Source organism: Rhinopithecus roxellana, chromosome 11 (genome assembly GCF_007565055.1).
Source record: "Rhinopithecus roxellana isolate Shanxi Qingling chromosome 11, ASM756505v1, whole genome shotgun sequence".
NCBI classification, from domain to species: domain Eukaryota; kingdom Metazoa; phylum Chordata; class Mammalia; order Primates; family Cercopithecidae; genus Rhinopithecus; species Rhinopithecus roxellana.
In genome coordinates this window covers 7108535-7120566 of record NC_044559.1, presented here as the reverse complement: position 1 = coordinate 7120566, position 12032 = coordinate 7108535, and the positions used below count along the sequence as shown (strand labels likewise).

The following is a 12032-nucleotide window of genomic DNA, read 5'->3' as shown; positions in this document are numbered from 1 at the left end:
TCCTATTACAGACACTGTTTCTCTCCTTAGAAGGGAAATTCAATATATTTAAAAATACTTTTCTTGATCAAAGAGAGGTGATTTTATTATGTTATTTTCTAATTTTCTTAAGGAATGGAAGATTTGTACTTTCAAATTTCACAGCGCTATGCCAAAGATATTTTTTCTATCTATATTTTGTTTCATAAAAGGAATCATTTAATAAAACAACTATCTCTTCTGAAAGAACACAAATATTTATCAAGCATTTTTCCATTATAAGTATTACACATACATACCTAGAACCCATTCATCTTTTGAAAGTTGTCAGTTTCATCCAATAGTGTGAGGCATTTCCTCCTTCATGCACACATGATAGTGATGGATATTGTGTGATTTTATTTGTTACAGAAAATTTACCCAAAGCCTGTTCTGATTTTCTCTGAGCATATGAGTCATTAATCCTGTGTTAATTTCAAGAGTCTTATCAATAAATTGTATCGTTTGTATCTTTTTTCTTTATATAATATACAGTCTTGAAAAATGTCTCTTTACTTGTGATCTCCTAAGAGTTTTACTTGACTAATTTTGGGACATTAAGCATTATTATTATTATTTTTTCAAATAAGACATTGTACCTTCCTCGAAAACGAACCTAAAACATTGATGACTTTGTGCCGCTATTAGACTAAGTTTCCTCACAGCCATAGGATGGTATTTCTGGGTCCCTGGGGAGCTGGAGAACAGAAAGTGCTAGGGACTGCTGCTGCTAACTCTTCTTTCTACCCTTGATAAAGAGGTTGTGCCTTTGCAATTGCAATTCTTGCTTAACAGGGTTCACGAAGCAGGAAATCATCAAATTTATAAATATTTTTTTCAAGATCCCACAATGGCAGGCTGTGCCTGTTTCTGACCTGGGGCCACCACTATGCTTCTGTTAAGATTTATATCCTTTGCCATGAAAGTTAGGGATATTATATAGGCATATGAGTTTATGTATGTGTGTTCTCTGTCCACAAATTCAAAATCTGTTTCCAGAGGTGGAATAACACACTAAGCTCTAGGAATTAATAGTGCTTGGTTCAATAAATCCAAATTTCAGACGTTTGTCTTTGTATTTTCTAGTCATATTTTACTCATAAGCCACTTTGACTAAATCACTGTAGGTGCGGATTGCCTTTTCCCAGCAGATAGTTATATCGTGACTTAAATCCCCTCTATTATTTACATTTACTATATCATCATGAGTGGTATTTCATTTTCAAACTTTTTAACAGCTTTATTGAAGTATACTTGATTTATAATAAACTACACATATAAAAAGTATACAATTTGGTAAGTGCATGTAAGTATATATCTATGAAACCATCCAGAAACCATTTTGCAATCAGGATAATGAACATATCCATCAAACCTAAAGGTTGCCTTCTGCCTGTTTGTCATTTCATCCTCTGCCTTTCCAACTCCCTATCCCCAGGCAAGTACTGAACTACTTCCTGCTACTGTAAATTACTCTGCATTTTCTGGGATTTCATATAAATGGAATGATATAGTATGCACTGTTTTTTATCTGGGTTCTTTCACTAACCATAATTATTTTGAGATGCATCTGTGTCATTGTGTAGTATATTAGTAGTTTTTTCACCCATTTTTATTGTTGAGTAGAATTCCATCATATGGACATACAGCAATTCTTTTATGCTGTAGATGGATATTTGTGTTGTTTCCAATTGTTGACTACCACAAACAAAGCTACTATTGACACTAATATACAAGTCTTTCTATGTACATATGCTTTAATTTCTCTTGGGAAATTATTATACCTCGAAGCAGAATGGTAGATATATGTTTAATTTTTTAATGAAACTGCCGTTTTACAAAGTGTTTCACATTTTACATTCAGAAGTGAATGACAGTTCCAGTTGTTCCACATCCTTGATAACAATTGTTATGGTCAGTTTTTTAATCTCAGACTTTCTAATAGATGTGTAGTGAAATCTTGTTTGTATGTCTTATATTTTAACGGTTTAAAGAAATCTTTCCTTTTCACTGCATTAGAGTTTGTATATTTTGGTTACATGTTCTTTAACAGGTGTCTACCTGCAGAATTTGTCAATTCAATATTATGCAGGTGGTTCTTTATGTGATTGCACTTTTTTTTCTCCCAGTCTGTGTAATTTGTCCTTTTATTATGTTAACAGTATCCTCTGAAGATCAGAAATTCTTAATTTTGATTAAATCCAATTTAATGTGTTTTTCTATTTTGGATTGTGCTTTTCTGTTGAATCTAAGAAATCATATATATATATATATATATATATTATATATATATATAGGCTCACTATTATATTTTGTTAGTCTACTTGTCTAACTCTTTCCTACAGTTTTTTGGGGGGTTGCTATTCTATGTCCTTTGCATTTTCATATACATTTTAGCAACAGGTTTTCAATTTATACTTTTAAATGGTTTGCTGAGATTTTGGTTTGGAACACAGCAAATCTATAGATTTGTTTCACACTAATTGAAATCTTAAAAATATTGATGAGGCAGGTGAATCACTTGAGCTCAGGAGTTTGAGACCACCTTGGGCATTGTGGCGAAATCCTGTCTCTATGTAAACATTAAAAAATTTAGCTGAGTCTGGTGGTGCCCACCTATAGTCCCAGCTACTCAGGAGGCTGAGGTGGATGAATTGCTTGAGCCAGGAGGTCAAGACAGCAGTGAGCAGTTACTGTGCCACTGCACTCCAGGCTGGGTGACAGAGTGAGACCCTGTTTCAAAAAATAAATAAATAAAAGATACTGAATATTCCATTCCAAGGCACTATATGTATCTCCACTATTTAAATTTTTACATTTTTCCAACCAAATTTTGTAGGCTTTCAGTGCACAAAGTTTACATGTATTTTGTCAGATTTATCCATAAGAATTTTATATTTTTGATGTAATTGTAAGTGATGCCATATTTTATTTCAATTTCCAAATGTTTGTTGCTGGTATATAGAAATATCATTCATTTTTGCAATGTAATTTTTTAATCTGCAATATTTTGTATCTCCTTTATTAGTTCCAGAAGCTTTTGTGTAGACTCCACAGAATTTTCTACATAAATCATAATGTCACTTGCAAATAAGACATTTTTACTTATTTTGTAATCAAGACGCATTTAATTTCTTTTTCTTGACCTATTGCACTAGCTAGAGCCTCCTGAATAATGTCAAATAGATGAGATTTGCAGAAAGACATAATTTTAATTTTCCTTTCTAATTTGGGTGCCTTTTATTTCCTTTTCGTGTCTTATTGTACTGGCTGGAAATTTCAGCACTATTTTGAAAAGCAGTGGTCAGAGTGAACATCTTTACCTTGCTTTTAATTTTAGACAAGTTTTCAGTCTTTCAGCATTAAGTATGACATTACCTGTAGGTTTTTAATACACTTCATTGTCCTATTGAAAACATTTCTATCCTACTAGGCTCAGGGTTTTTATCAGGGATGAATGCTGATTCTTGTCAAATGCCCTTTCTGCATCTGTTGAGATAATTTTTATAAGTCTGTTATTATAGTGAATTACATTAATTGATATTAAATATGAGTAGACCTTGCATTCCTCTGATAAGCCTCACTTGGTCATAACACATTTTCCTGTTTGTGCATGATTGTATTTGCTTTACTCAAATTTTTTTTGTTTTATATATAAATTTATTGAAGATATTGGTGTCAAACTTTTATTTTTCTTATAATGTCTCTATCTGGTATTGGTATCACAGTGTTACTGACCTCATAGAATGTGCTAGGAAGTATTCTCTTTTCTTCAATTTTCTGGAAGGGTTTGTGCAAAATTTTCATGATTTCATCCTTGAAGATTTGATAAAATTCATGAAATTAGTGCTTGGGTTTTTTTTTTTTTGGTGTGTGTGTGAATGTTTAAAAAAATTCCTACAAATTGAATTTTTTTAAAAAATATAGGAATTTTAAAATGATCTATTTCTTCTTGAGTGAGTTTTGGCAGCTAGTGTCTTTCCAGGAATTTCTCTCTTGTATCTAAGTCATTGGATTCATTGGCAATAACTTGTCAAAATATTTATTACCCCTTTAAAACATATAGTGATGTTATCTTCCTCTTTTCTAAAACTGGTAATTTATATCTTCTTCCTTTTTCCTCCTCGGGCCAGTCTAGCTAAAAGATTATTAATTTTACTGACTTTTTCAAAGAAGCTTTTAGTCTTTTTTTTTCTTCTACTTGCCTTGAGTTTATTGTGCTCTTATTTTTGTCATTTGCTAAGGTGAAAGCTTGAGTTATTATTTGTTCTTTAATTTTTTAAATTTCAGCTTTTGTCTTAGATGCAGGGAATACATGCATAGGGTTGCTACATGGGAATACTGGACCCAGGTAGTGAACATAGTGCCCAACGTACACCATGAAATACTATGCAGTCATAAAAAAGAATGAAATCATGTCCTTTGCAGCAACAAGGATAGAGCTGAGGGACATAATCCTAAGTGAACTAATACCAGAAGAGAAAGCCAAATACTGTATGTTCTCACTTATAACTGGGAGCTAAACATTCAGCACACATAGACCTAAAGATAGGAATGACAGACCCTGGGGATTGTCAGACAGGAGAGAGGAAGAGGAGTGTGACTTGAAAGACTGTCTATTGGGTACTATGCTCACTAGTTTTTTTTTCTCTGTTGTTCTTCAGTTATTTCACTTATTTAACTCTAGTTTTTATGATTTCCTTACTTTGATTATTTTGTTTTTAATTTGTTCTTTTTTAAAAAAAGATAGAAGCTGTGATCATTGAATTGAGAACTTTCTTATTTTAAAATATCAGTGTTTCATGACAAATTGCCTTTAAATATAAATTTTACTCTGTATATTCAAGATATACCACATGACATTATGGTATACATATAGATAGTAGATTGGTTACTGTTGAAACAAATTAACACATCTATCATCTACATAATTCCCATTATTTTTTGTTTTTGTGTCAAGAACAGTTAAATCCACTCATTTAGCATGAATCTCAAATACAGTATAATTTTATTACCCATAGTCCTCATGCTGTACATTAGACCTGGAGACTTGTTCATCCTACATATCTGTTACTTTGTATCTTCTGACCTCCATCTCCCCATTTCCTTCAAACCTCCTTCCCTCTCCACCCCGGTAACCACTGTTTTGTTCTTTATCTCCATATATTTGAACATTTTTTTAAAGATCCCACATATAAATGAGATCATACAATATTTTTCTTTCTGTGTGCAGCTTATTTCACTATTTCACTTAGTATAATGTCATCCACGCTTACCTATGATGTGGCAAATGGTAAGGCCTCATTCCTTATATATATGTCTATTAGAGTTTCAGTTTCTTTATCCATTAATTCCTCAACAGACGTTTAGGCTATTTCCACATCTTAGCTATTTTGAATAATGCTGCAATGAACACAGGAGTCCAGATATCTTTATGATATGGGAGGATTTCATTTCCTTTTGGTATAAACCCAGAAGAAGGATTGCTGGGTCATATAGTGGTTCTATTTTTGATTTCTTTAGGAACTTCCATGTTGTTTTCCATCATGGTTGTAATTTGATATGCTGTGTTTTCATCATCATTCAGTTTTAAACTACCAATTGCCCATTTCGATCTTTTTTTACCGATGCATTATTTAGAAGCACAATTCAGATTGAGAATTACATGCAAATGGGAGAATAAACACCCATAGTAGAGCTTGTTCTGGAGCCCAGCTCAATGTGGACAGTCAGGCAGAAAATCAAAAGGGAAGAGTTGAGTGCAGCAGGTCACAGTGGCAATGGACACTGATAACATTATTTCCAGAAAGAGGATTTCACCATGAGTGAGAGAATGTAAAACAGGGCAGAGTCTTTGTAAGTTGGAGCACTGATTACTAAATAATTTAAATAAACAGACTTGAAAATGTGCAGAACCAAAGACGTAATCCTGGAAGACTCTGTTCTGCGGAAGAGAAGGTAGCTAGAGAGAGGCATCTCTGGGTAGGTTGGTGGTAAATGAAGAAGGAAGCAGGTAGAGGGAATTCACAATTCTATAAAAAAAGAGAGAGAGAGAGAGAGAATTGATGAATCAGAAGACATTTTAGCTTTCTCCATTCATGATTTTATGCCCAAAGAAATTCTCTCTGTACCAAGAGCGAAGGATGCTCTTGAACTAGGAAACTTAGCAACCTCTCTAAAGGTTTTTATTCTTCCCATCTAGAAGGGGATCAATTGCTGATCTATAAAAATAGGAGACATTTTAAAAGGAAGGAAAATGGCAGAAGAAAGACAGAAAGTCACACAAGCATAAATAGAAAATAGAAAGTGAGATGCAATATCATTAAATAAATGATAATAAAACATTTCTCTAAAACAAAAATGAAACAGAAAAAAAACTCTAACATGATACTCTAACAAAAATTCAATACTATTAAACAATAATTTGTAGGTATTAAAGAGGCTCTTGCTTCAAAATTTAAAACTTTGAGTTAAAATTAAAATCCCAGAAGAAAAATGACTAAAAAAATGTTAAAAGAAAAAGAAGCAAAATAAGAACTGATCAAATTCAGGACAGAATTTCTAAGAAAAAGACAGTCAAAGAAATGAAGGATAAATAATATGTTTCCATAGGATAATGAAGTGAAATAACAAAACAGAATAAAAAGAAATAAATACAATTAAGATAGAGGTTAAAAAGATCAGAAAAAAGTACAAATGGAAGATAGGCAAAGAAGATCCAAAATACCTATTATTGGAATCTCTGAAGCAGAAAGTCAAAATATGAAATGAAACTAATATTTACAATTGTAATTTTAAAAGTCTGTAAATGAAAGAGATCTATATCTGTATATCAATATTTTACCCTGTATGTTTGGAAAATTAACCAGTAACGTTCAACTCTGAGGTATATCCTTGTGAAACTTTTACAATTTAAAGATAAGGATAAAAAAATGCCTTCTGGGCCTCCAGGCAAAAAAAAGATCATACAGTCAAGAAAGAAAAGAGAATCATGTTGGCATCAGAATGCTTTCCAGCAACCGGCAAAGCAAGAATGAAGAGGAACAATGTGTTCAAGAAACATGAGGAAAGAAAGTGATAGTCAACGCCTTTATGTCCAGATACACTGTTCTCCAAGCTATCAGAGCTTTAATATTGTTTTAAAAATATTCAAAACTCCAGGAATATCATCACAGAGCTCTTCCTGAAAACACTCTGAGAGATAAGCTTCACGTTTACCAAGAGTGATAGGGAGTACTTCAGTAAAAGGCCAGTGAGGACCATGAGAATTGAACCTGCCCCAAGGAAGGTCCAGCCTCTGCTTTGCTTGACCTTAAACCAGCTTGACTTTCAGAAATGCAGCTCAAACGGGCAGACCTAGGATCAACCAGGCAGGGATGTGAGTGTAGGCTGTGTGCAAGCTGCTCAGTTGTAAAAAACCAAACTGAAAACATGTTGCTCATATCAATAGGAAAATATGTTCTCTGTGGATTCCTTCCCCAGCTGTGGCTGCTTAAGATAACAGACAGTCCAATGACAGCAGTGAAAAGCGCAGAGGGCAGAAAGCTGCAGCCTGCCCATGAAAATTTGCAGGGGAGAATTTGTGAATTTGAGGCATACAGGCAGGAGCAGACTGTCTTGTGTAGAGAAATCAACAAAGAAGGTGAGAGATTCTAATTGTTTTCGGCATTCTTCCCTTGGGTGTTTGAATCTCTCTATTGGTTGACAAAGACAACATTCTGTACCCTTCCATATTATGTTAAATTTGTGGGAGGATGTGCTTTTTGGGTTTCATAAACATTCGAAACCCACATAGCATTTTTTTGGTGCTGGTAATAGGAAATGGGCATCCCTGAATGGTTTTAAGGATTTCCTCCCTCTGTTTAATTTCTTGTAATATAAACCCTACTATATAAAGCTTGTCCTTCTACTAGAAGAATTGGCATCATTGGGGAGCTTGTTAGAAACATGAATCTCTCTGCATTTTTAAAATGTGTCTCAAACTTGAATATACATACAAATTATCTTGGGATCTTGTTAAAAAGCAGATTTTTGTTCAGAAGTCTAGGGTGGGGCCTGAGATTCTGTATTTCTAACAAGCTCTTAGGTGATTTCATTGCTGCAGGCCCTTGTACCACACCAGATTGCTTATGCTCAACTCCCTTCCTGAGTATTTATTAAAGAATCTTTTCTGATATCCCCTGGCAAACTAGTGTCCTGTGTTTCTCTATAAATATCTAACAAGAGTAATAAGGTACCATAACTGGAGAGACTCTCCTGCTACTCTTGGGAGGACCCAGTCCTAAGTATTGTATGCTGTGGTTGTTCTACACTAGATTTCCCTTTGCTGGTATTCTTAGGAGGTCGCAAAGGGTCACAAATCACATTTGCCCATAGCTATCTTGAAGTATTTAATGATCTTGTTTATTGCATAGATTTAAGAGAGGGCTGGCTCTTAATGTATAGGAGAATTTATTTTGCAAGACATCAGTGGGAGTATAATCAAGAGTAATCTAACAAAAAAATAGGGCTTTTTATTTTTTATTTTTTTTGTCAGGTTTTACTCCCATCACCCAGGCTGGAGTGCAATGGCGTGATCTCGCCTCACTGCAACCTCCGCCTCCTAGGCTCAAGTGATTCTTCTGTCTCAGCTTCCTGAGGAGCTGGGACTACAGGCACACACCACCATGCCCAGCTAATTTTTGTATTTTTTTTTGTAGAGACAGGGTTTTGCCTGGTATCAAAATCCTGAGCTCAAGTGATATGTCCACCTCAGCCTACCAAAGTACTAGGATTACAGGCATAAACCACCACACCAGACCAAAAATAGGGCTTCTTGATCTTGATTGTTCATTATAATCACATGGGGCCTTTACAAATGCAGTTTTCTAGGCCTCACCTCAGAGATAGTGAATCAGCATGGGGGTAGGTAACAGGTATTTGCATTTTAAAAACTTTATGGGGGTTGTCTGGGCATGATGGCACACACCTACATTCCAGGTACTCAGGAGTCTGAGGCAGGAAGATTGCTTGAGCCCAGGAGTTCGAAGTTACAGTGAGCTATGATTGTGTCATTGCACTCCAGCCTGGGCAACAAAGTGAGACCTTGTCTCTAAAAAGTAAATAAGTAAACAAATGAAAATAAAACTTTCATGGCTGATTTTGATGCACAGCAAGTTGAGAACAAAGCTCTGTGTAAACATTTCCCCTAGAGTTGTATAAACTGGTGGTACAAGGTCAAACAGATGACAAAGGGGCAAAGATAGCAAGAATACGGAAGATTCAAATAGCCCGATTAACAAGCTCAATCTAATGGAGAAACAGAACTGTGCACTCAGTAATGGGAAACTACACACTTTTTCAAACACACATTAATAATTACCAAAATTGTCCATATAATGGGGTATTAATCAAACCTCAACAAATGTAAAAGAATGATCAGTACACAGATCATATTTCCTATCAATAATGCAATTATATTAGATTTCAACAATAAAACTTTTTTTTTTTACTGAAAAAGTCCCACATGTTCAGAAATTAAAAATACACACTTCTAATACACACACTTTGACATAGGTCAAAGATAAAATCATAATAAATATTAGACAATGTTTAGAGTGTAAAAATGAAACCACTAAATATTGAAGTTTGTAAAATGCAGAGAAGCGGTAATTCAAGAGAAACATGGAAATTTAAATGCTCATATTAGGAAAAAAGAAAATTTGAAAATCTATAAACTAAGAATCCAACTTAAGAAATTTGAAAGTGAAATCAAGCTACAAAAAAAAAAAAAAAGAAATATAATGCATAGTTAGTTTTTAAAAACTCACTTGAAAATATTCAGAAAGATTGAATAAAGAAGAAATAAAATCAATAGTAAGAATAAAAAAAGGAGGGAATGCCAAAATATATAATAGAGATTAAAAATTAATAAGGTCACATAATGGTACTTTATAAACTTGAAAAAGGAAGCACAATTACTAGACAGTACGATTAAAGTTGAGTCAAAAAGGAAAAAAAAATTAACAAAATTAAACCAGAGACTAAAAAATATCTGCACTAAAAATACTAAAACAAAAACAATGGCAACAACAACAAAAGACTGACAGTTTTGCATTTGAATTCTACCAAATACTCAAGTAACAGACAATTCTAAGGGTATACATATTCCACTAGAGAATATAATCTTACTTTATAAGAATAATAACAAAGCCATGTGAGGACAGTACAAGAAAACAAAATTATAGGCCAATCCCACTCATGAATTGGGAGCAAAGTCTGAAAAATTTTTCAAATAAATTCTTAGTATATAAAAAGATAATGTGTCATGTCTGATGTGAATTATCCAAGAAAGCATGGATAGTTTAACATTAGAGCACCTGTTACTGTATTTTACCACATTAAGGACTAAAGGAGCAAAACACATCAATAGATACAGAGAATCTATCCATACTATTCACATGTAGTCAGTAATAAAATCCCTAGCAAACTAGTAATAGAAGGAAGCTCCTGACTCTCATAAAGGATATCTATCAATAACTGACTACATGTAAGTTATTCAGTTATAAAAATCTAGAACTGTTTCCTTTAAAATCAGAAGCAATATAAGTAGCTTTCAGTGTGCCTCAGCCACTTGGAAATAGCAAAACAGCATGTAAAGATCAACTCTATGACACTTAACTCAAGAAGGAAAATGGAAATTCACCAGGATAGTGAAGGATATATCAAACCTCATGAAGAGAAGGTGGGCAAAGCAGCCACTATATGGTGTTTTGCTGAAAAAGTGAGTGAAGCCTCAGTACATGAGAGGAGTAGCCACTCTCCCTGTGTGGCTCTCACGTTTCACTAGGGATTGGTGCAACCCAGGCCAAGGGAGAACACTCTGTTTCTCCCAAGCCCAGGAATTAGCATGGAGAAGGGCTGAAAGACACAGTGAGGGAAAGATCCCAGAAAATCTGCAGGCATTTTCCCAGACATGGACTGAGAGAAGGATGCCATTTTTAATCTGGGATCATACAGTCAATGTTTGGCAATGGTGGCCACTGCAGACATTTTAGTCTTTGGCCAGAGATTAGAGTGCTTGCGCTGTAGCAGGGGAAGCACCTCCACAGTCAGAAATGAGTGAGTGGGGAGTGTGGAGAGTGCCTCAGCAGTAGGTGTGGAATTCGGCTCTTTCCTGTTTCAGGACTGGAACGGGAGGAGAGTTATGGGAGATAAAGCAATGATTCTCCTGGGTGGTGTGACTTGGAGTCAGGGACAGCTTTGCCACATGGAACCGGTGTCATTGCTGGGCACTCCAGTCGGTTCCCTTGATCATTTGTGGGAGAGTGCTCCACCAGATCTGGGGAGAGGGAGGGAGGCATATCTTATTTGCCTTGAGATCCAATCCTTGTGAGGACTGCCCTTAAGGGCTGGGGGAAACACAACCCACCAAAGCCCAAGGAAACAAGAGCACAGCACCAGCTGCTAAAGGGTGCAAAACCAAAGGCCAGGAACAGACTTGGAGTGGGGGTCATCTCTTGACCCCAGCCCTCCTGGTAAGTGCACTGTTGTGGATGTGGCAGCAGCTCTTCTCATTAGAGTTCTAGGAGTGTGGGCTGAAAGAGGCACTTATTGGATTTTTCCAGTTGCTCCACCTCTGTTAAGACCAGCTGTGCTGGGGGAGGGTGATATTTGACTTCTCTCTTAGCACCTCTACCGGGAGAACCCACTCCCGATGTTTAACGTGGGTTCTTTTCTATTTCCTAAGTGTCTTGGCTGGTTGGAGAAATAAAGGGAAAGAGCACAAGAGAGAGAAATTTAAAGCTGGGTGTCTGGGGGAGACATCACATGTCAGCAGGATACATGATGTTACCCGAGTGTAAAACCAGCAAGTTTTTATTAGCGATTTTCAAAAGGGGAGGGAGTGCACGAATAGGGTGTGGGTCACAGAGATCACATGCTTCACAAGGTAATAAAATATCACAAAGCAAATGAAGGCAGGGCGAGATCACAGGACCACCAGATGGGGCAAAATTAAAATTGCTAATGAAGTT

At 35.4% G+C, this 12032-nt stretch overlaps 1 long non-coding RNA gene across 1 annotated transcript in view; it reads left to right on the top strand.

Moving 5' to 3' along the window:
• The first annotated feature begins 7568 nt into the window (after positions 1 to 7568).
• LOC115900481 overlaps positions 7569 to 12032 on the top strand; it is a 131132-nt gene continuing 126668 nt past the window's right edge. Inside the window, exon 1 of the long non-coding RNA XR_004060159.1 lies at positions 7569 to 7660. This is a non-coding gene — a long non-coding RNA (uncharacterized LOC115900481). The remainder of the gene's footprint in view (positions 7661 to 12032) is intronic.